Below are 22,888 nucleotides of genomic sequence, written 5' to 3' on the forward strand. Positions count from 1 at the left end.
TAGTCATCTTCTCTTTCTTTGTTAAATGGGTTGTTTTTCCTTTGTTAATGGGCTGACTAGAAGAATAAAAAGATTGAAACTAATGCTTAAGCAGAGGTGAAGAACCTGAAGCCTTCCAGATGCTATTGTACTATAGTTCCCATCATCCCTGACCATTGGCCATGATTTGGAGCTGAAGGAACGGGAGTCCATCTGCAGAGCCATGGCTTCCCTATCTCTGATCTGTGAAAAATATCTAGTGTGATTGAAGGGTTAGACTGCTAGACTAGGTTCATGGAAATGTAGGTTCAAATCCTCACTCAGCCATAAAATACACTGGGGTCCCATCTATGCACTATATATTTAAAGCACTACCATACTACTTTAAACAGGATGACTTCCCCCAAGGAAGTGTTGTGTGTTACGAATGCTGTGAGTTCTTAGGAGACCCATATACCCCACACAAAACTTCAGTTCCCAGTGTAGTTTAACAACCAGTCCCTCTTCCCAAAGAACTCTGGAAATTCTAACTGTGATGGGAATAGGGGTCTCTTAACAACTCAGAGCATCCTTAGCAAACTAGAGTTCACAGGATTATTTTGAGGAAAGCCATGACTGAGTAAAGTGCTTATGATACTACTTTAAATGTATAGTGCAGATGGGGCCTAAGAGACCTTGAACTGGCTACTCTTTCTCCATCTAACCTCCCTCACTGGATAGATGTGAGTATAAAAGGGGAAATCATGTATGCTACTTCCTTGCAGAAGAGCAAGAGAGAAGATAAATGTGTAAATAAAGTATATTGTATAGTAGCAAGAGACTTGATATCATGCATCTGTTTATGCCACATTTTCTGTGTTTGTGTGCGCGCGCGTATGAGCACCATAAAGTATCTATTCATGAAATTTCCAGTAGAGTAACATTAAATCATGCAAAGGTAATATCACTTCACAATAGCAGAGGCATTTTATTTGTAATTAAAGAGGTATGTGACATGGATGCCTTTGAGTTATCATCAACTTTGGCGTGAGGACTCCCAATGTGCAGGTGGTGGACTCTGTCATCGTTTGGATACCAGCCACTATTTTGAATCAAGATGGTGGACTGAAACATTATTTTGGCATGACCCATTTTGGTGTGATGGGTCCAAACTCACAAATGACAGCATTCGCTTAAAAAACACAGCATTTTGGGGTCTCTAAAAACTCCCAGGCAGCTCTGGGCACTCCCCACTAGCATCAGATAAACAAAGTCTTCAGTCATAAATCCATATCAGATTATGGGCTTATTATTGATTTATTTTACTGTCTAGACTAGTCTAACTGGATTCCAATCAAGGTGTAATCACTGGTCCCTTTTTTGAATACCAGTTCACGGAACTGGGCTCTCAGTGGTTTACTGACAACTCAGGAATGTTGGGAAATGCTTGGTAAAAAAAGTTTAAATATTAACTTTGCGACTTCTGGTATTTTCTACCATCTTTTCACACCAAATGTAGCTTTAAATTCTCCTCCCTACCCACCTGATGTGAAAGATCAGTGTTCTAAGCAGCTGTCCTGCTGCCCTTGAAAAATATTGTGGTTAGCCTTTCCAATGCCCCCTGAATTTGTGCATGAAACAAAGAAGCACTTGGATTGGCTTATCTATTGTACTTCCTACATCACTATTGATTAGGTAACATGAAAGTCTATGGTACCAGATGTGACTGTCAAAACACTTGGCCACTGTACTCAATGGGTTAACTGATGACATGCAATGTACTTAATCTGGCGAAAGCATTTCAAGGTTGGATAATACTTCCCCTCAGATTACCACTTGGTCAATTAGCAACCTTTAGGATAGAGCCATGTCTGTGTATCCTTTTCTTATCCTGTCAGCTTTCCTTAGCCATTCACCAGTAAAATGGGCCTGCAACTAAAACCGTTTTCTCCCCCCTTCCCCCAGCTAGGGTAGCTGAAAGACCAGTTCCTTATCCCTCACAGAAACTTTCCTGTTGGCAATGAAACAGCAGTTATGTCACACCAGCTCAAAAGGCAAATGCGAAGGGACTGCTCAAGTATAAGATGCTGTCTGGTGAAAAAGAGAGAGATGGGGGTAGCTCATTTGACAGAGCTGTTCACACTTTTCCTGCACAGCTGGGAGACATTAGCTTGATTTCCCAAGATTGGTGTGTTTTCTAGCACGGTGAACTAAAAGCAAAAATAAAATTAGAAAAAACAGCACTTATATATACAGAGAGAGAGAGAGAGAGAGAGACGGACAGAGAAAGAGAACTGAGTATTTTGTGAGATATATTTACCTTATGAAGTTTTAAAAATCCTGTTTACAGTACAGTGGTACCTTGGGTTACAGACGCTTCAGGTTACAGATGCTTCAGGTTACAGACTCCGCTAACCCAGAAATAGTACCTCAGGTTAAGAACTTTGTTTCAGGATGAGAACAGGAATCGCATGGCGGTGGCGCGACGGCGGCAGGAGGCCCCATTAGCTAAAGTGGTACCTCAGGTTAAGAACAGTTTCAGGTTAAGAACAGACCTCCAGAACGAATTAAGTTCTTAACCCAAGGTACCAATGTATATTCCAGCAACCAACCACTTCTGCCTTTAGATTAAGGATTGCATTCAACTAACTTTGACTCAAAGCAGAGCCAAAAGAACCAGTGGAAATAATGGCCAGGACTAACATAGGTCCATTGTCCCCAGTAAAGTTGGAATTTCATATCACAGTGAACAGGAGATGAGCAAGTAACAGCATCCTACTACTGTCAAGGTGTGGCAGCATGACTCTGACTGCAAGGAACAAGCTGGTTTTGATCAACGCATATGGCTAGATTCCCGTATACAGTATATATATTTAGTAATGTTAAGCTATTGAATTTTCAAAATCAGGCACACTCAGCGTCACATGGCAAAACTATTCCTGAACTGTGTATCATTTGAGAGCACAGATGAGGGAAATCACATGATTCAATATTTTGCCATATACAAATATTCCTTACACGTAGAAAATGAAATGTCAAGGGAGAGCGATTCAATTTTGACCTTCTCCCTGACCATGTTTTTATAAAACACATTCAAAAAGTATTAAAGCTCTTTCAAGTTTTCTTTGATGGATGCCCTCCTCCAAATATGAAATAACACATTTATGATGTGATGAAATTTTTGTACATAATCATCTTCTGCAAGGCAGAACAATCTGTCCATCAGTATGTAGCCCCATGAAAGAGGACAAGGAGACCTAGAGTGGAGTTCAAATGATGTTCACCAGTCTGTCCCTGCCTTTTCTCCAGCAATGAATTTTTGACACAAGGAATCAGAGGGTGGTAATATGAGCCATTAAAAACAATGGGAATATGGTTACACCCAAGTGGCACAGTTTCATAAAACCTTCTGCTATTATTTATATAATAAAAGATGAGTGAAAATAAGATTAACTGTAGTTTGCTTCTTTATGACATGATATATTTTCTAGCCTTACGAGCAAACACCTAAACACATTTTTGTTTAATCCAAACCTATGCAGGTAAAGAAATGAACAAATGAGGTCATCATGCATCAGCAGTTTCTGACATATTTTCAGTTCTTTCCTTGAAAATTCAACTGCTCATTAATTTCGCCATTCTGCAGTATTATATGATGATGACTCAATGTGTGATTATAGGTGCAAAATGCTCCACAAGGGGGTGGGGACTCTTGTTGACTTGATATATTTAATAGTGATACTCATTTTAAGTCTAAATAGTCAAATAGTCTCCTAATTCAGGCCGTGTTCTGAGGGACTGTTATTTTTCTCTCTACTTGTGAGTTTCCTTTTCTTTATGGTCATCTTTCAACAGTTCCTAGAAATATAGATATATAAGAGAAGTGAAGATTATCACCAGAATATATTAAAAGCATGGTAGATATGGCAATCAGTCTATCTGCTAGCCATGGTGACTCTGCTCTGCCTTCGTGGTCACAGGCGGCAATGCTTCTGAATACCAGTTGCTGGAAACCACAGGAAGGGAGAATGTTCTTGTCTTTGGGTCCTCCTTGAGGGTTTCTTACAAGAATCTAGTTAGTCATTGTGACAACAGGATGCTGGTCTAGATGGGATACTAGTTGATCCAGCAGGTAACTACCAATCAGTGAGCTTGACCTCGAGACCAGGAAAGACCCTAGAGCACTTAGAAAATGCTGTTATTTCTAAGACCCAGCATGGGCTTGTCAAAACAAGTCATGCTAGGGGAATCTCATTTGTTTTTGTTTTCTTGATAGAGCCTGGTGGATCGAGGGAATGGTGCAGATGTAGTTTATCTTGATTTCAGGAAGGCTTTTGACAAAGTGCCTCATTACATTCTTGCAGAGAAGCTGGTAAAATGTGGGCTGGATGAGGTAACTGTTAGGGGCATTTGTAGCTGGTTGACTGACCAAACTCAAAGAGTGCTCGCTAATGGTTCCTTGTCATCCTGGGAAAATGTGATAAGTGGGGTGCTGAAGGGTCCTGTCCTGGGCTAGTTGTTTTTCAATGACTTGGATGAAGGTATTGAGTGGATACTCATCAAATTTGCTGATGACACCATACTGGGAGGGGTAGCTAATGCTGCAGAAGACAGAATCAGGATTCAAGATGACCTTAACAGATTGGAGACCTGGGCATGGGTGTAGCCAAGCGGGGGGTGGGGAGACAGCTGCCCCCCAATCAAATAAAACAATAGAAATACTTAACTAATTGATCTATCACATTGGTTCTGCCCCCAACAAAAGTCCCGCCCCCCTAACAAAGTCCCCCAACTAACAAAATGAATTTCAATAGGGACAAATGTAATGTGTAGTGATAAAGCGGGATATCAAATCCAAACTCTTCTAAGGTTCTACATTTAGGCAGGTCCCACCTGTGAAATAATGCCCCCCCAAAAACCACACTTTTGATTATGAGCAGAATGGATAGTATCACCATCACAGGGCAAATGAAGCCCAGTCCCATACATTTCTGATCTAAGGACAGGGCTTCTGGGTTAGGCAGCCTATCTTTCATGAAGGGTTAAGCCCTATAAGCGTTCCTTTTACAAATGATGTCTGAGGGGAGGTATCAGGAGGCCAAACACGCAAAAACCTGTTATAACAATAATAAAAAGTATACAGAACCTGGCCATTAACCTTATTGGTGTATTTCAAAAGATATATATGTGAACAAAGACATATATGATACATCCCTGCTTTTTCAGGAGTCAGCAAACTTTTTCAGCAGGGGGCCGGTCCACTGTCCCTCAAACCTTGTGGGGGGGGCAGACTATATTTTTTTGGGGAGGGAATGAATGAATTTGTATGCCCCACAAATAACCCAGAGATGTATTTTAAATAAAAGGACACATTCTACTCATGTAAAAACACGCTGATTCCCAGACAGTCCGCGAGCCAGATTTAGAAGGCAATTGGGCCGGATCTGGCCTCCGGGCCTTAGTTTGCCTACCCATGTTTAAAATCTTCATGCTGTTTGTTGGAAATTGGCATTTGTTATATTAAAAGTAAGTACAGAACAGAGCGATCATGCCACATTAATGACAATGGTGATCAAAGCACAGGAAATAGTCTTAAATGAAAGGACATTGAAAGTCTCTCTCTCTCTCTCTGAATCAATACAGACAGTAATCCAGGTCTATATCTTTCATATTAGCTGCGAGCTCTGGGTGTGATGACCCAGACCTGAACCCTGTTCTCTGCAATCCATACGTATCATTTACTCCACACACAAATTGGTTTGTGGACTTGCACATAGAGACGTGACTCATCTCATAATGCTCAATCACAGCAGGAGAAGAGATTGGAGAAGAGAACAGAGGGATTGGGGGACGGAGGGGGGGGGGGAGAGAGAGAGATCCCTTGTGGCATAGCCACTTTGATGGCCAAGTAGAGACATCTTCACTTCTCCGTCACAGAACAGTAGACACATTGCAACTGACTATGCTTCAGGGTTGCAATTAAAATGGTTTGGTAGGACTGTTATCCTTGCATTGATCCCAGGGAACAAAAGCTACAAAAAGGTAGTAGGGTTGTTGTTGTTGTTTTAAGGCCCTACAGGTAAAGTGCACTGGCTATCTTTTCCAGGACTAACTTGTTAAGGCACCAGTGTAATGTCCTATTGATGTTCCCATTGATCCTAGCCAGCATGGCCAACGGACTGGGATGATGGGAATTGGAGCCAACAACATCTGGAAAACACCACACTGGCTACCCCTCTGTTAATGTATACAATATTTCTACTTCAGAAAGGCAGGCAGAGGTCGGTCATGTTTCTTGCCTTTGGGACAGTCCTCTGTTTGAAGGGTTATCAGCAGACTATCTGAAAGAGTCCTCTATTTTAAGTGCTGCACAGTAGAAGTCTTTTTTTTTTTAAAAAAAAGGAAAAGATTAGGAATTGTAAGAAGGGTGAGCAGGTGCCTGGAACAAACAGTTAGCAGGCCACATGCTCCAAGTATTGTATTGTATTATATGCAGTTTTTCAGCTTAATTGCTTCTTATGTCAACTGTATTTATTATTTTGTAAACTGCTTTGAGACTTGTATAAAGCAGTATGTGTGTGTGTTAAGCTAGCTAGCTAGCTAGACATAAAAGTCTTCCTCCCTATCATGAGATGCTGTGAATTTCTATTTTAAAATGACATCTAAATTTGCATCTATTCACATAAATTGGTTTACGCAATTTTAATATGAAATTTTGTCCTCTTTTCATTTGGTGATGCATAATTTGCTGCCCTAGACAGAAGTCTTCAACATGAAAACCTATAGCTGTTTCCAAAATCATCTTTAGGTTTTTTACTGTGACTTTCTTGAAAGCACAGGTGTCAGGATGCAAAAGAAATTCAAATGGTCAATTTTGATTATAGCTGGATGTGACAAAATAATTTTAAAAGAATAAAAAAGCTATGTTTTCCTTTGCTGAGGAACTGTAGTTTCATAACCACACACTCCATGACAAAATAGAAAGGCAGTTAATATACAGAAAACTAGTTTCAAGCCCTTATTTACACACTACCTTAATACACACCCACCCTGCACCTTAGTCAACAAATTAAGTAAATTATCAGGACTGAGTACAGTAGCCTTATTGTTTCATATTGTAATCACAAAATATGCAATTCTTGCGTGTTAAGGTATCAAAATAAGGTTATAGATCAGTTTTATGTTTCTTTAAAAAGGGAAAAGCTAGAAAGGAGGGAAATAATTGATTTTATCTGTCCTCATACTTAACGTCTCCAAGGAATGGATTTGGTGATATCAATATAAATTTGCAGCACTTGGCTTCCCCTGTACTGACTCTTAATTTCATGTCTGAACATGGCTTTCCCCAAGTGATTGCTTGATTAAAGTGCTGTGGCTTATAATTATAATTTATAACTCATTTAACAGACAATATTAGTTAATCCCTAAGAATGTGATGGGAATCTATGAAGACCGTGTCCACAATGTACCATCCATCCAGCACTGCTGCATTTCTCAGGCAGCCTTGCTGAAATGAATCAGATGTTTATGATGTTTAGTGGATTATTCCCATGCTATACCATCACCACAGAGATATAGGAAGCTTCTTTATCTCGAGTCAGACCATTGATTCATCTAGCTCAGTAATGTCTATACTATCAGGCAAGCAGCCCTTCAAGGTTTCGAATGGAAGTCTTTCCCAGCCCTGCCTGGAGATGTCACAAACTGAACCTGGGACTTTTTGCATTTTCTACCCTTGTAGACAGCCCCAGGCACTCTTGGGCCTTAACCAGACAGATAGGTTTCGGAGAGTTAAGCCCACATTAAAAGTGTTTCAATACTTATCCATCATCATCACCATTATTGAATTTTATGAACACCACATACAAATCAGATACAGTGGTACCTTGCTTTACGAACTTAATTCGTTCCAGAAGTCCGTTCTTAAACCAAAACCATTATTAAACCGAGGCGCGCTTTCCCTAATGAGGCCTCCCACCACCAGTGCCCTTCCACCATTCGGATTCTGTTCTTAGACCGAGGTAAAGTTCTCAAACCCACACACTATTTCCGGTTTTGCGGAGTGTGTAAACCGAATCATTCTTAAACCGGACTGTTCTTAAACCGAGGTACCACTGTACTCCCAACGGTCTACAGTAGCGGATCATTAACCTTCTAAAGACAGGTGATTTCCAATTTTAATTTGTAGGGAAGATACACATTAGCTAATGGATGTTTGGGGAACACTGGCTTAAAGACACCAGTACGTAACAAAGATTGTCATTAACTTTAAGCCAGGTTATTGTTCTTTTTATTTATGTCCATTAATTTATTTCAAAAGTTCTGAAACATCACATTGTTTTAATTAGCTAATGAGAGACGACAAAGTTTGTATTTCTGACAAGGAAGACACCTTAGGGGCACTGGAAATAAACCACATTTGTTTTCTGAGAGTCTTGTGCAATTGATGTCACACTGTCATTTTAAGCTATCTCAGCCTCCTACTGCAAAGCAAGCAAACAGATTTGATTTTGGTCCATTTTAAAGTGTTTTATGACAAATTTGGAAGCCGAAGTGGTAAAATAATGTGTAATTTATATGAGACGCTGTTTTTTTTAATTAATGTTTTATTTTAAAAGGTAAAGGTAAAGGACCTCAACAGTTAAGTCCAGTTGTGAACGACTCTGGGGTTGTGGTCTCATTTTGCTTTTCTGGCTGAGGGAACCGACGTTTGTCCGCAGACAGTTTTTTCCGGGTCATATGGCCAGCATGACTAAGCCGCTTCTGGCAAAACCAGAGCAGCGCATGGAAACACCGTTTACCTTCCCGCCGGAGTGGTACCTATTTATCTACTTGCATTTTTATGTGCTTTCGAACTGCTAGGTTGGCAGGAGCTGAGACTGAGGAACGGGAGCTCACCCTGTCGCGGGGATTCAAACTGCCAACCTTCTGATCGGCAAGCCCTAGGCTCTGTGGTTTAGACCACAGTGCCACCTGCATCCCCACGGATTATTAAAGTTATTAGCAAATGCTCCCACATGATGGCATTGCATATGGAATTGTAATGATAAATAATGGTTGGATCTGAGTAGGTGGGCAAGTGTCAAAGGCAAACTTCCCTTCTTCCTTTGGTTTTGCCCCCGTTTTTCTTTCTCTCAGTTTACTGCTTCCCTTAGTGTTCTTTGTCCGGGACCTGCCATCTTTCATTCCATTGGCTTTCTATCTGTTGCTTCCTCTGCCCCCTCCCTTTAGGCCGCTGACACCTCGACTCCCGTTGGATGTGTTTTTTTTTGTTTTAAGATCTGCATTATCAAAGTGGTGCCTGATGACTCCTTAAGAACAGAAAGCCACAAATTAATGCTACTATGCTCACCCCACTTCTCTGAGAAGTCTGAGGTGCAGAACTTAGCCAGGTTTGCTTTTCTTTTGACAGAATCACTGGAGGCTTATTGGTGTTTTGTAATATTTGCCTTCATTCCCAAATACTTTGGTTGAACATTAGGTGGAAAACACTTCAAAGCCCACTGCCCCTAAACCAGGTCTGCAGGGAGACAGCCGGCACACCAAATTGCTGATATCTCATAGAGTCCAAAAGTCAGCTCTCTGTGACTTTATCGCTCTCTCTCAAATTGCTGTTTGTCTTCACACATGGCAACTAGATCACAGCAGGTGTGAGGTATCTCTCTTTCAGGCATTTCCCTAGGCACTTAAGCCCTGTGTGCACATTATAGCTCCTGTGCTGATGGACATGGGACAGGGAGTGGGACGTTACCCAGCAGTTCATCCCTCTAACACCCACCCTGTCTGTAAGGAGGTGCCTTTGCTCATATAGTTATGCACACAAAGGTTTCCATGGGAACTGGAGCCCAGTTCCGGATCCCATGAAAGCCTTCATGCAAAGGTCCCTTCCCTACAGACATTTTTATGCTATACATGCAGACATAAAGGGAGGTGGGCTGCTGCTTCTTCTTCTTCTTCAGATTTATATACCACCATATACCCAGGGGTTTCAGGGTGGTTCACAGAATAAAATCAAAATATAAAACCACAAAATACAGTGGTGCCTCGCAAGACGAAATTAATTCGTTCCGCGAGTTTTTTCGTCTTGCGATTTTTTCGTCTTGCGAAGCACGGACTTTGGAAAAGCTTCAAAAATCACCAAAGTCTTCAAAAACCTCAAAAAAGGCTACCACACCGCGTGCTATGAGTTGCTCCTCGAAGTGAATGCACGGTTTTAAGAAAAAGGAAACAAACTTGCAAGACAAAGGAAACAAACTTGCAAGACGTTTTCATCTTGCGAAGCAAGCCCATAGGGAAATCCGTCTTACGAAGCAACTCAAAAAACGAAAAACTCTTTCGTTTTGCGAGTTTTTCGTCTTTCGAGGCATTCGTCTTGCGAGGTACCACTGTACCTAATAAGAATAAAAACAACCCAGTAGCCCCCTCCCACAAAAAAACACATTTTAAAAGGGCATAGGATGTAAATTGGGTCAACCAAAGGCCTGGTTAAAAAGGAATGATTTTGCCTGGTGCCTAAAGGTGTGTAATGAAGATACCAGGCGAACTTCCCTGGGGAGAGCATTCCACAGACAGAGAGTCACTGCAGAGAAGGCTCATTCTCATGTTGCCACGCTCTGGACCTCTTGAGGAGGGGGCACACAAAGGAGGGCCTCAGAAGATGATCTCAGGATCTGGTTAGGTTCATATGGAAAGAGGCGGTCCTTGAGGTATTGCGGTCCTGAGCCGTTTAAGGCTTTATAGGTCAAAACAAGCACTCTGAATTGGGCCCATAAACTAATTGGTAGCCAGTGCAGTCGGACCAGGATCTGTGTAATATGCTCGAACCATCTTGCTCTGGTGAGCAACCTGGCCGCTGAATTCTGCACTAGCTGAAGTTTCCGAACCATCTTCAGAGGCAGCCCACTGTATAACACATTGCAGTAATCTAACCTTGAGGTTACCACAGCATAGACAACAGGAGAGGTAGAGCATACCATCTCAGAGAGAGGGGCTACTCACTACCTCCATGCTCCTTGCATCACTGTTCATCAGCACAGGAGCTATGTCACCAGGAGCACTCTGGGCTCCGTTAACCCTCTCCTGTCCAAACAATACCAATCCCTGTCCTGAGACCGCTGAGGCATGCTGAATCAAACCAGGGTTTCATTTCCATCCTTGGCTCTCCTTGTACTACTTACCTGCCTGCCAAATTTGAGGAAGAGTACAAGGAACCATAGCTCACTGCAGTGAAAAGATTCACAATAGCAGGACTGAGAAAAGCTTGCCTAAGAAATATCTACCACAACCCTGGAAGGAAGATCAGTATCGTTAATCTAGGGTCTTTTTTGTTGTTGTTAAAAGCAGCCATGGGGGTGGAATGGGGTCATAGTGCTTGGGAAGGCTTAACCCCTTTTCCTGGACTATTTTCCACCCAATTAAAACTGCCTGCCAACTGCTATTTGCCATGCAGGGCAGGGCACCTACATGTTTTGTCCCCTGGGAAAACAGATTTAAATTTGGAAAATTGTACAGGAATTTATAACAGCCCCTCCAGAACTGCAGTACCAATCCCAATTGCCTTCTGCCTTCCGTGGCTACTATTAACAAGGAAAAAGATCCCATTCATGAATTTCTTATACTGTATCCGATCTAAAGGTAAAGGGACCCCTGACCATTAGGTCCAGTCGTGGCCGACTCTGGGGTTGCGGCGCTCATCTCTGGTCTTAATATAACATCCTGCTTAAAGGCACCTGATGTGATGATATCCCAAGTGAGCTTTTAATCAGGCACTTCCTAGCCCATGCTTTTGCGCATTAAGTACTTTTTTAAAAAAAGTTTATATTTACTGTATTTTTCGCCCCATAGGACGCACCGGCCCATAGGACGCACCTAGTTTTTTTTGGGGGAAATAAAGGGGAAAAAATTATATCCCCCCTGGGGCGGAGCTGGGGCGGGGGATGCCCGAGCTTCCCCAAACCCCAGGCCCCAGAACAGGCTGCTATCCGCAAGCCTAGGGAGCCCAGTGGGAAGTCGCGCCGGTCTCCCCAGGCTTGCGGATATCTGTCCCCCGAGTTTGTGGGGCTGCCAGCCTCCAAACCAGGTCGGGGAACAGCGGGATGGCGGCGCTGCGCCTCCCCGCTGTCCCCCGAGCTTGTGGGGCTGGCGCTGCCTCCAAACCAGGTCGGGGAATAGTGGGATGGCGGCGCTCTGCCTCCCTGCTGTCCACCGAGCTTGTGGGGCTGCCCGATATTTGTCCGAAGTCCGGGGTGCGCTCCGGAGCATGCCCCGTGCTTCGGGCTGCCGCCCGCAAGCCTTGCGAGCCCGGCGGGAACTCCTGAACCCTGGAGAGCGAGAGGGGTGCGCACCGACCCCTCTCACTCTCCAGGCTTCAGCGAAAAGCCTGCATTCGCCCCATAGGACGCACACACATTTCCCCTTCATTTTTGGAGGGGAAAAAGTGCATCCTATAGGGCGAAAAATACAGTATATCTTGCATTTCCCCAACAGTGTTTTTTTTTTTTTTTTAAGTCTCCAGTAGTGCCAATGGAAGTTTCCTTTGAAATGCAGCCAGCAGTTTGGGGTGGGGGGATAATCTTATCAGGACTATGGTAAAAAGGGAAATAAGTAAACTTTATCCTTCCCCTTCCCATCCCCAAGGCTGCTCAAGATCTCCCTCCTCTGTGCCCTGCCAAGCAGATGCTATTTACATACAGGGAAAAATGAATATTGAATGCATTCACACAATTAACATAATGTCTAGTTTGGTTGTTAGTTGTTGACCAAGTAGATTATAGCATCTAGCCTGCCCAAGCCAGTCAAATAGTTTGCAAGGTACATGTGGCTTCACATATGGGGGGGGGAGGGGACATGGTCAGGGCAGCTGGGTGCTTAGCATGCAGGTAGGTCACTACAACTAATTCTATCCATCCTTCAACCAAGCATCCTTCCTGCTCAATAGCAGCAGAGCTCACAATGGATGGCAGACATCAAAATAGCACAGAGCTATAAAAGATTCCCCCCCTTCTTCCTCCTTTTATCTCGTTTCCCTTTCAGATTTGTTTTTCCCCTTTCCTTTCATGCCCTACAAGAGCAGCATTAAATGCTGAATCAGACAATGCGTGAGGACAAAGTCCTTCTCGGATAATTAGACTGAGCCTCAAATATCTGGCCTGTACACATCTTTGTATACCAAGTGGATCCGAGCCCCCAGTGATTCAGGGCCATGGGTGGGAGCAGCAGCCTGTAAGAGGAGACTGTGTGTGACTCTTCTTGCTAAAACTGTACATCTCTAGTGCATATTTCATCCATGTTTCAAGGTCGCCAAAGAGATCAGAGGTCCAAACCACTTAGAACTTCTCCATGCATAGAGTGATAGGAGCCGGCCAGCTGTCATAATTATAAATTTAAGCAGACCTACTGATGGTGCCTGCCTCTATAATGGATTCAAAGACATGAATAAAACTCCTTAATTTTCAAGTATTTCTTTTTTAAAATTAATATTTGAAAAGGGGAGAAAGTAGCTTGTTAAGAAATAAGATTTCTAAGGTTGCAGCTCTTGCATTGAAGGATACAGCTTGGTGGCCTCTCTTATTATAAATGTTCTAGTACCCATCTGATGCCCACTTATTTATGGATTTTAGACTAAAAGCTCTTTTTTTGCCAGTTTTCTTCACAAGCACTTATCTCAACATCCTCATTAGATGGTTTTTCTCTTTTCTTTTTTTCCAGGGCCTATCCATGCCCTCGGTACTTCTTTTTGTTCCATTCTGCAAAAGAAATGGCTTTAAATGATCACTCTCCACCAGTTCCAACTTTTCCCCCCTTTGTAATTAGCTTTATTTGAAGGCCAGGAAAGTAAAAGGACCAGAAGGATTTTTTCTCTCTTTTCTAAAACCCTCACCGTTGAACAAAAGAGATGATGTTCTTTACTTCAGCCATATGCTGTATGAAGCATGTGCAGAGTGGGTCAGCATGTCTCCGTTTTGAAAATTAGTTTTTAAAAAGTCTGGTCCCAATAAAGTCTGCATAAGATGTAAATGGCAATGTGAGAAACTTCCCTTGGATCAGAAATGAGAATTTGAACCACTATAAGTCATCATCCTCGCCATCATCTATGGAAAGCTACCTAAGTTAATGAATTCAAAGAGAAGGATATGCCTCAAAAAAGAGCAAAATATAGGAATAGATTACCAGTATCTTATAAACTATCTTCATTAAATCATTAAACACTGTGCTCGTTTATCCTCCCTTTCTTGGAGATGGAGAAAAGCAGTGCCTGGACTGACAAAAGGGGGACAACTCACAGGGACATGCTTTCTAAGCACTTTTCTAAGCAATAGTGCCTTATGAATGTGGTGGGTGGGAGCAAGCCACAAGTGGGAATCGGTTTCATAGAGGGTCTATATCAGGAGTGGCAGTGCTGACTATGGCTGATGGGATTTGCAATCCAACAAGATCTGGAGGGCCACAGGTCCCTATGGCCATGGAATACACATAAATGGAAAATAAATAGAGGAATTGAGGGCCCTTATGAAGTTCAGCTCCTTTGGAACGGATGTCCATTTACTTACCCATGACATGTTCTTTGCTATCACTTGTGGATATGCTAGCTTAATTCCCCTCTCCCTGATAACATTTGTGGAACTCGTCCTAATAAAGTGTCTTCATGTACAATCTTTGTCCTCATAATATGTAAACATATTTGTTGTACAGTCTACATGTCTTTCCTTCAGGTGAGAATAATATTCTACACCTTATTTTGTTGTTGTTGTTTAGTCGTGTCCGACTCTTCCTGACCCCATGGACCAGAGCATGCCAGGCACTCCTGTCTTCCACTGCTTCCCGCAGTTTGGTCAAACTCATGTTCGCAGCTTCGAGACTGTCCAACAATCTCGTACTCTGTCATCCCCTTCTCCTTGTGCCCTCAATCTTTCCCAGCATCAGGGTCTTTTCCAGGGAGTCTTCTCTTCTCATGATGTGGCCAAAGAACTGGAGCCTCAGCTTCACGATCTGTCCTTCCAGTGAGCACTCAGGGCTGGTTTCCTTCAGAATGGATAGGTTTGATCTTCTTGCAGTCCATGGGACTTTCAAGAGTTTCCTCCAGCACCATAATTCAAAAGCATCAATTCTTCAGCGATCAGCCTTCTTTATGGTCCAGCTCTCACTTCCATACATTACTACTGGGAAAACCATAGCTTTAACAATACAGACCTTTGTCGGCAAGGTGATGTCTCTGCTTTTTAAGATGGTGTCTAGGTTTGTCATTGCTTTTCTCCCAAGAAGCAGGCATCTTTTAATTTCGTGACTGCTGTCTACACCTTATAGAATACTTCTAATTTCTTATAGAACATTATCTCATTTCTTTGCTTAGTAGAGTTATAAGCCTGGTGGATCAAGGGAATGCTGTAGACATAGTATATCTTGATCTTTTGACAAAGTCCCCATGATATTCTTGCAGAGAATCTTGGTAAAATGTGGGCTGGACAAGGTAACTGTTAGGTGGATTTGTAGTTGGTTGACTGACTGAAACCAAAGAGTGCTCACTAATGTTTCCTTGTTATCCTGGAAAAAACATGACAAGTGGGGTGCTGCAGGGTTCTGTCCAGGGCTTGTTGTTTTTCAGTGTCTTTATAAATGGCTTGGATGAAGGTATTGAGGGGATGCTCATCAAATTTGGGAGGGGCAGCTAATGCAACAGAAGACAGAATCAGTATTCAATATGACCTTCACAAATTGGAGAAGTGGCCAAAAACTAACAAAATGGATTTCAAGAGGGACAAATGTCAGGTTTTTCACTTAGGCAGGAATAACTAGCTGCACAAATATAAGATGGGGTACACCTGGCTTACATGTGGAAATAATCTAGGGTCTTAGTAGACCACAAGCTCAACATGAGTTAACAGGGTGATGCAGCAGCAAAAAAAAGCTAATGCTATTCCAAGCTGCATCAACAGAAATAGTGTCTAGATCAAGAGGGGTTGTACTGCTCTATTCTGCCTTGGTCAGATCACACCTGGATTACAATGTGCAGAGGAGGGTGGACAAGATGATAAAGAGTCTTGAAAGCAAGCCCTTGAGGAATGGTTGAGGAAACTGGGTGTGTTTAGCTTGGGAAAGAGGAGACCGAGTGGAGATACGATAGCCATCTTCAAATATCTAAAGGGCTGTCACATGGGTGGAGCAAATTTGTTTTTTCCTGCTCTAGAGGCTAGGACTAGAACCAATGGCTTCAAGTTATAAGAAAGGAGAGTCCAACTAAACATCAGGAAAAACTTTATGATGGTAAGAGCTGTTGGACAGCGTAACATACTGCCTCAGAAGGTGGTGGACTCTCATTCCTTGAAGGTTTTTAAGCAGAGGATGGATTGCCATCTGTTATGGATGCTTTAGTTGAGATTCTTGCATTTGGGGGGGGGGGTTGGACTAGGTGACCCTTGGGGTCCCTTCCAACTCTATGATTCTATGGCAATTGATTCTTGGCAATTGCCAAGGACATCAATGAAGAGCAGCAATGCAAAGCTGGTTAGAGAGTCTTGCCTGTGATAGATGTCTTTCAGCATTGAAGCTTCCTTGCTGATAAGGCTTTTCAAGGCAGGGCCAATGAAGGCTGACTCTAAAGGGCCACAACCAAAGGAGATCACCCCTTTAGGAAGCCACAAGGGGACAGAGGCACAATCCTCTGGATTATTTTGGAAGTTGATCGCAAGGTTCCTGAGTGAGACAGGAATCAGGGGTGGAGAACTCCTTGAGTTAGAGGCTAGGGGGCCTGGAAATATTAAAGTCGGGAGTTTACTGTCCTGTGTGGAGGGCCCAGCTAAACATCTACCTGGCACTTTAAAGCAGCACTTTATAGTGCCTTTTGTTGAGGTCAGTACTTCATCATAGCACTGGTGCATTATTTGGCTGCTGTATCATAGCACCTGAACTAATTAAATATATACTGCTCTTCATCATCAAATTTCAGAATGGTTTACGTATCTTAAAACAGCAATAAATTAAAGTAACAAATACAACAATCCAGAGTAGAAAAAAACATGTTATTAAAAGCTAGATACACTCAGTTTAAGAACGGCCCTGTTTATGAACAATTCGGTTTACAAACTCTGCAAAACCAGAAGTAGTGTCCTGGTTTGCGAACTCTACCTCAGTCTAAGAACGGAAGCTGAACGGTGGAAGGGGACCGGCGGCAGGAAGCCTCATTAGGGAAAGCGCACCTCGGTTTAAGAACCATTTCGGTTTAAGAATGGACTTCCGGAATGGATTAAGTTCATAAACCGAGGTATCACTGTATTAAGATCAGTAATGCAAGTTTTTAACAGGCACTGAAACACAACTAAGGTTATCAAGAAAACCTTGGGGTACTCTTACAACCAGCACTGGATTTTCTATTTACATTATATTATATTTATAAGAATATTTATAAACTGTCAACAGATAAAAACATAGCAGTGGACAAATGAATTAAAATATCAAAAAATTATAAAAAGCATAAAATGAAGAACAAATGCCCAGCACTCATTTTTATTTGAATGTTTAGTGGAGAGAATGTGGAGGGAATAATATGTTGGGTGAAGCCAGAGGGGAGGGTGGCAGGGGCACCCCTATTGGAGCCACCATGACCAGGGGGGAAATACTGGAAGTGCTGGAGGTGTTGATCCTGGCTGCTCTAACAGTGCTATCTGGGCTGGTGCTGCTGCTCTTTACTGCCAGTGTGATCCTTAATAAGATCTACTGCCTATATGCCATCCACTAGAAGTCATCAAGAGCTCTGCCATGTCTGAGAAGGCACTATGCTTTATAAAATAAATATCAAGAACAATAAAAAAAAATACCCACAGAAGTCCCTTGCCATTTTATGACCTTAGCTTTCTTTAACTTTTACTTACGATGGAACATACATCTAGCCAGGCTTTTATAGCAGTGTTGTTGTCCACCCCTCAGCAACAGTGTTTTTGTTCCCAACTTGGGTCTTGCAGGAGCATCACAAATATAGATACAGGGTGAGTCTTTTAAAAGAGGCCCTGTGGAACATGTGTACTCTGTATCCACGGTGCCTCTTTTAAAGGACTTACCCTGTATGTAAATTGCATTTGGGTAATGTATCTTGGAGATGAATGGAATTAAAATGGCTTAGTGCACATAATCACACACAAAATACATAGCTTCAGCTTATGGTGGGTGATTAGAAAGAAAGAAAGAAAGAAAGAAAGAAAGAAAGAAAGAAAGAGGAAGGAAGGAAGGAAGGAAGGAAGGAAGGAAGGAAGGAAGGAAGGAAAAGACTGAAAAGTTTTGGATTAAATCACAACCACTATTCACGCTCACTTTATACACAGTGCAGGCACCTAAAAGGTTTACCTCCAGCCTTTCTCGCAGTGCATAAAATATAATTTAAAATGCTGCTGGGGATCCTAAGGGCATTCCAGCACTGCTGGCAAGATATTTCCTCCTACCCTGGTAGAGAAATACATAACAATGTTCTTAAAAAATTAAAAATTTAAAGGAATCTGAATATATGCCCCACTGTCAATTCTCTGGGTTGGCATCATGTTATTCTCCAGTGCTCCATCAGCATGGATTCATTGTGAAATGTCTGCATAGCCTGTGGAAAAGCTGTTTGTGCATACAAGGCACAGCATATAAATTAAGATTACACTTGCTTTGGGTTTGTTCTGGGAAAGATACGCTCTCAAAGAGCGCCTCTCAGCATGGATAGTGAGGGAAGGGCATAGCAAAATGTATGTATCTCTTGATGTATATTTTATCTCAAGCCACAGTGCGATTCAAAAGGACAGTAATGCCCTCCATAGTAGGCCCAGGTTGTACAGGTATGTGTAAATAAACCTTATATCATAAAGAACCTGGGTAAAGAATCTCACACTACTGTGGAGACTGGGATGGCGTATAACAAAATCCTATGCTAAACCATGGTGTAGCTTTACAAAACCTGAATCTCTCATGCTCTCCCCTCTCCTTCTCTTCTGACAAAGTCATGAGGCAGAGATTCAAAGCTTCAACTTCAGTTTTAGATCAACTGTAGTTAAATACTGTTCATACACCCTAGAGTATGGTTAAACTGAATTATGGCTAGTTGAAAGAAGTCAGCTTCTTCTATGATTTGAAGTTGGCTTGTTTCCACTAACCATAGTTATGATAAACCACAGTTTCTTCAAGCCCAGACTACATGGCAAAGTGTGTTTAATCTAAAATGGAAGAAAAAGCTTTCTAATAACTCACAGCCATGTCAGAGAAGGGGAGAGCATGTGAGCCTGATATGCAAACCAGCCAAATGTGGTGCTAATCCACAGAATTTCTTTGTTCATGGGATTAAAAAGTAACATACAGAAGACTAGAAATCCTGTTTCTTCAATTTCTCTATGAACGGACATGTGTCAGGGATTAAAGCGTTGGACATTCTGAAGACATGTTCTTACTAACCAACCCAATAGCTGACATAGAAGCATGGGTCACTCTTTTTTTTAGTTTGCATTACAATATTACTTACTTACCTAGGCATCAAATGGATTATCTTCTGCTTTCCCACATAGCATATCTGAGAGTACAGTACATCTAGCAAAACAGCTTCTGACTGTGTAGGGAAAGCATGCACACACGCACGCACACACATATTTTTTTGGAAGGCAAATTACTTAAGCAAAATACAGTGATCTCATTTTAGACATATCTACAAATGTCCCCAACACTTTTTGCTGATATAAGAACAGGGCTTGACAATCTAGTGTATTTATCCAAACTAAAATAGCCACTCGTCTGTGCTTTAGTGCCATTTTCTGTCACGCCAGCATGACAGCACTAAGTGTTTAGTTGGAATAAGTGGTTCCATGTCCTTTGATAATACAACATGGTTCCAGCATTCTGTTCACTACAATTTCAGCTCCATCAGGGGTGGCACAAGGCCCCTTAGTATTCCCAGAGATTTTCAAACTCGTGGCACATGTGCTCTTTTATGCACTCAAGTCGTCTGGTCCATTTGGACTGGGATCATGAGGGAATACAATTAGCCAGCCACTTTCTTTACACCGGCTCGCCTGCCAGTCTGTTTTGAGCCTTAGTTATTTTGATTCCCCTCCCCTCTTTTTTGATTTTTGAATTCTCTAAGACAGAAGATCTCAGCAACCTCATATATTCCACACTGCACCAGAACAGAACAGAGTAGCCAGATTTGTTATGCTACCGGCAGAACAATTCTCAACTCAAATAAAACATATTCCGATTACATAAGCTTCATAAAAGCACTCTCTATTCTGTTTGTAAATAAGACTCAAATATGAAATCCTGCCAGTAAAGAAGTAACCCGTGGAGTGAATTTTACTCTCAGTTCTACTAATTCAGACTCTCATGGAAACGTCTCAAAGGACAGAGCACTTCCCACTACAATGGGTAGAGAAAGCTGATCACATAGAACCTAAGTTTAGGCAACACAACAACACACACCGAGGCGTTGACATGTAAGTGCTGTTGCTTTCAGTAGAACTTTCAAGGCTGAAGCTGTGCATAGGATTGCAGTTGTACGCCCTATAGTATGTTTTGCAAACGAAGAACATTTTGATTTCTCTTTGGGTGACCTTGAAAAAGGGGTACATCTTCATATATGAGGCTGGTAAACTAATTTATTGTTGCTCTTACAGAAATCACTCATGTTAGGAAAACCTAAATAAAATGGATTTAAAGAATGGGACTACTGTAGTGCTTTACATTAGAGAAGGGATGTTAAAATAACTCATCTAGAAAGATCACATGAGGATAAAGTGCGAGACTGGTTACACTACGCTCAGATTAAAGAAGTTTTTAAAAATGACAAAAAGTTAGGGTTCCAGGTGGAGAAATCGAAACTGGAATCAGAACTGCTAGAACCTAAGACTAAGGTACTTTCAAGAATGTATAACTTGCTGTTAAAATGGAACACACAAGATGAAATGGTTAAATTGACTATGATAAAGTGGGCACAGGACATTGGGTATAATATCATGTTTGAGGACTGGGAAAGGTTGTGGACCACTGGGTTGAACTTCACTGCATGTAATGCTTTGAAGGAAAATGTAATGAAAATGATATATAGATGGTACATGACCCCAGTTAAACTTGCCAAAATATACCATTTGTCTGATAACAAATGCTGGAAATGTAAAGGGAATGAAGGAACATTCTTTCACCTCTGGTGGACGTGCCCTAGAGTGAAGGCCTTCTGGGAAATGATATATAATGAGTTGAAAAAGGTATTTAAGTATACTTTCCCCAAGAAACCAGAGGCCTTTCTCCTGGGTATTGTCGGCCAGAGGGTGATAAAGAAGGACAGAACTTTTTTCCTGTATGCAACAACAGCAGCAAGGATACTCATCGCCAAGCACTGGAAAACCCAAGATCTACCCACACTGGAAGAATGGCAGATGCAACTGATAGACTATATGGAATTGGCTGAGATGACCGGCAGAATCCGAGACCTGGGAGAGGAGAGGGTTGAAGAAGACTGGAAGAAATTTAGGATTTATTTACAAAAACACTGTAATTTGGTTGAATGTTAAGAAGGATGCCAGATCATAAATAATTGAGCACCACTAAATTAGACGTAATCTGGATGATAAGTGAGATTGAGGAAAATATAAACTTTTTGGAGAATTATTAGATTAAATTAAATGAATGAGATTTAAGAATGTAAACAAGTTGATAATTTGCTGGAAAAAGTTTTACAATGATGCAAGTGGGAGCGGGAGACGTGAGGGAGTCCAAAGAAGCTTTGAAAATATGTTATGATACATGTCATATTGTTTATTATTTTTGCATTTTTGTATTTAAAAAAAAATCTCAATAAATATTTATTAAAAAAAAATAAAATAGAAAGATCATATGCACCATGCCGGTCTAATAGGATTTAACTTTGATTGGCATTACTTTAGATTCCAAGGTAGTATTATCATTTGAGTCAGGGTGGAGAAAGTTTTGGCTTCAAATCGGGAAAGCGAGTGGGGCCATCTGCTTGTCAATCACATGATGTCATTGTGATACCACATGACTGACAGGTGGGCAGACCACCAACCTGTCAAACTCTCCTCTGTGGTTTTGGAAAGTGCCCTTTGAACCAGCCTCTACCTGCCAGTGACCCACAAGGTTTTCATTGTAAGAGAATAGAACAGTGCCAGAGAGGGATAGGCATTAATTTAGGTGACTATCCAGATTACAGACAAAAGGTATGACCTGAATCCTGCATTGTGTCCTAAAGCAGAAGAATTATTCTAAGGATATTTAATCCCTACAATTGTTAAAGGAAAAGTTCTATGCAAGAAACATATTCCCATTCAGTAGCTTCAAAATTCAAAACCTGCCCACTGTTCACCCCAGGCATTGAAATGCATTAAAAGTTCCTGATCTTGCTGAGTTTCTGTGGATAAATCAAAGCCATATCAACTAGCAATAATGCAGCAGGATTCAAGTACATGCTGAAGTGTTTGGCAGATGGAGAGTTAATATAGCAAAATGAGGTGACAGAAGCCACAAATCTGGATGAAACAGAGAAGACTGGCTGAAGAGGAGGCATTCTCAGAGGATGTGCAGAGTGCCTTAGCTTCAGTTTGTGCATTTTTTTGTTTTTGTTTTGTTTTGTTTATGCTTTGTTTTGTTTATGCTTTGTTGTAAACACCAACAAAAATAGAATACTTGTTACACCAAATACAAAATAAACAAAAGAATAAAATCATCTGTTTTGACAGTAAATCTTCTTAATGTACATCTAACTTCCTGTCTTCTCCGTGCTTCTTTTAATATTTACAAATTTATTGTATAAATTTATCTCTTCATTTTATATTTAAGTATTATTCTCTTATATCCTTGTTTCTTACTTAGTACAACTACAGAAGTTATTCGAAGGCTGCAACGAAGTTCATACTACCACAATTGATCTTAAGATATGATTTGAAAACCTCCCATTTTGCAGTACTTG

At 41.5% G+C, this 22,888-nt stretch overlaps 1 protein-coding gene across 3 annotated transcripts in view; it reads right to left on the reverse strand.

The window, feature by feature from the left end:
* EOMES (eomesodermin) overlaps positions 1 to 22,888 on the reverse strand; it is a 162,876-nt gene that overhangs the window by 132,031 nt on the left and 7,957 nt on the right. The window lies entirely within an intron of this gene.

The sequence above is a fragment of the Podarcis cretensis genome (assembly GCF_951804945.1).
Source record: "Podarcis cretensis genome assembly, chromosome: 12".
Taxonomy (NCBI): Eukaryota; Metazoa; Chordata; class Lepidosauria; order Squamata; family Lacertidae; genus Podarcis; species Podarcis cretensis.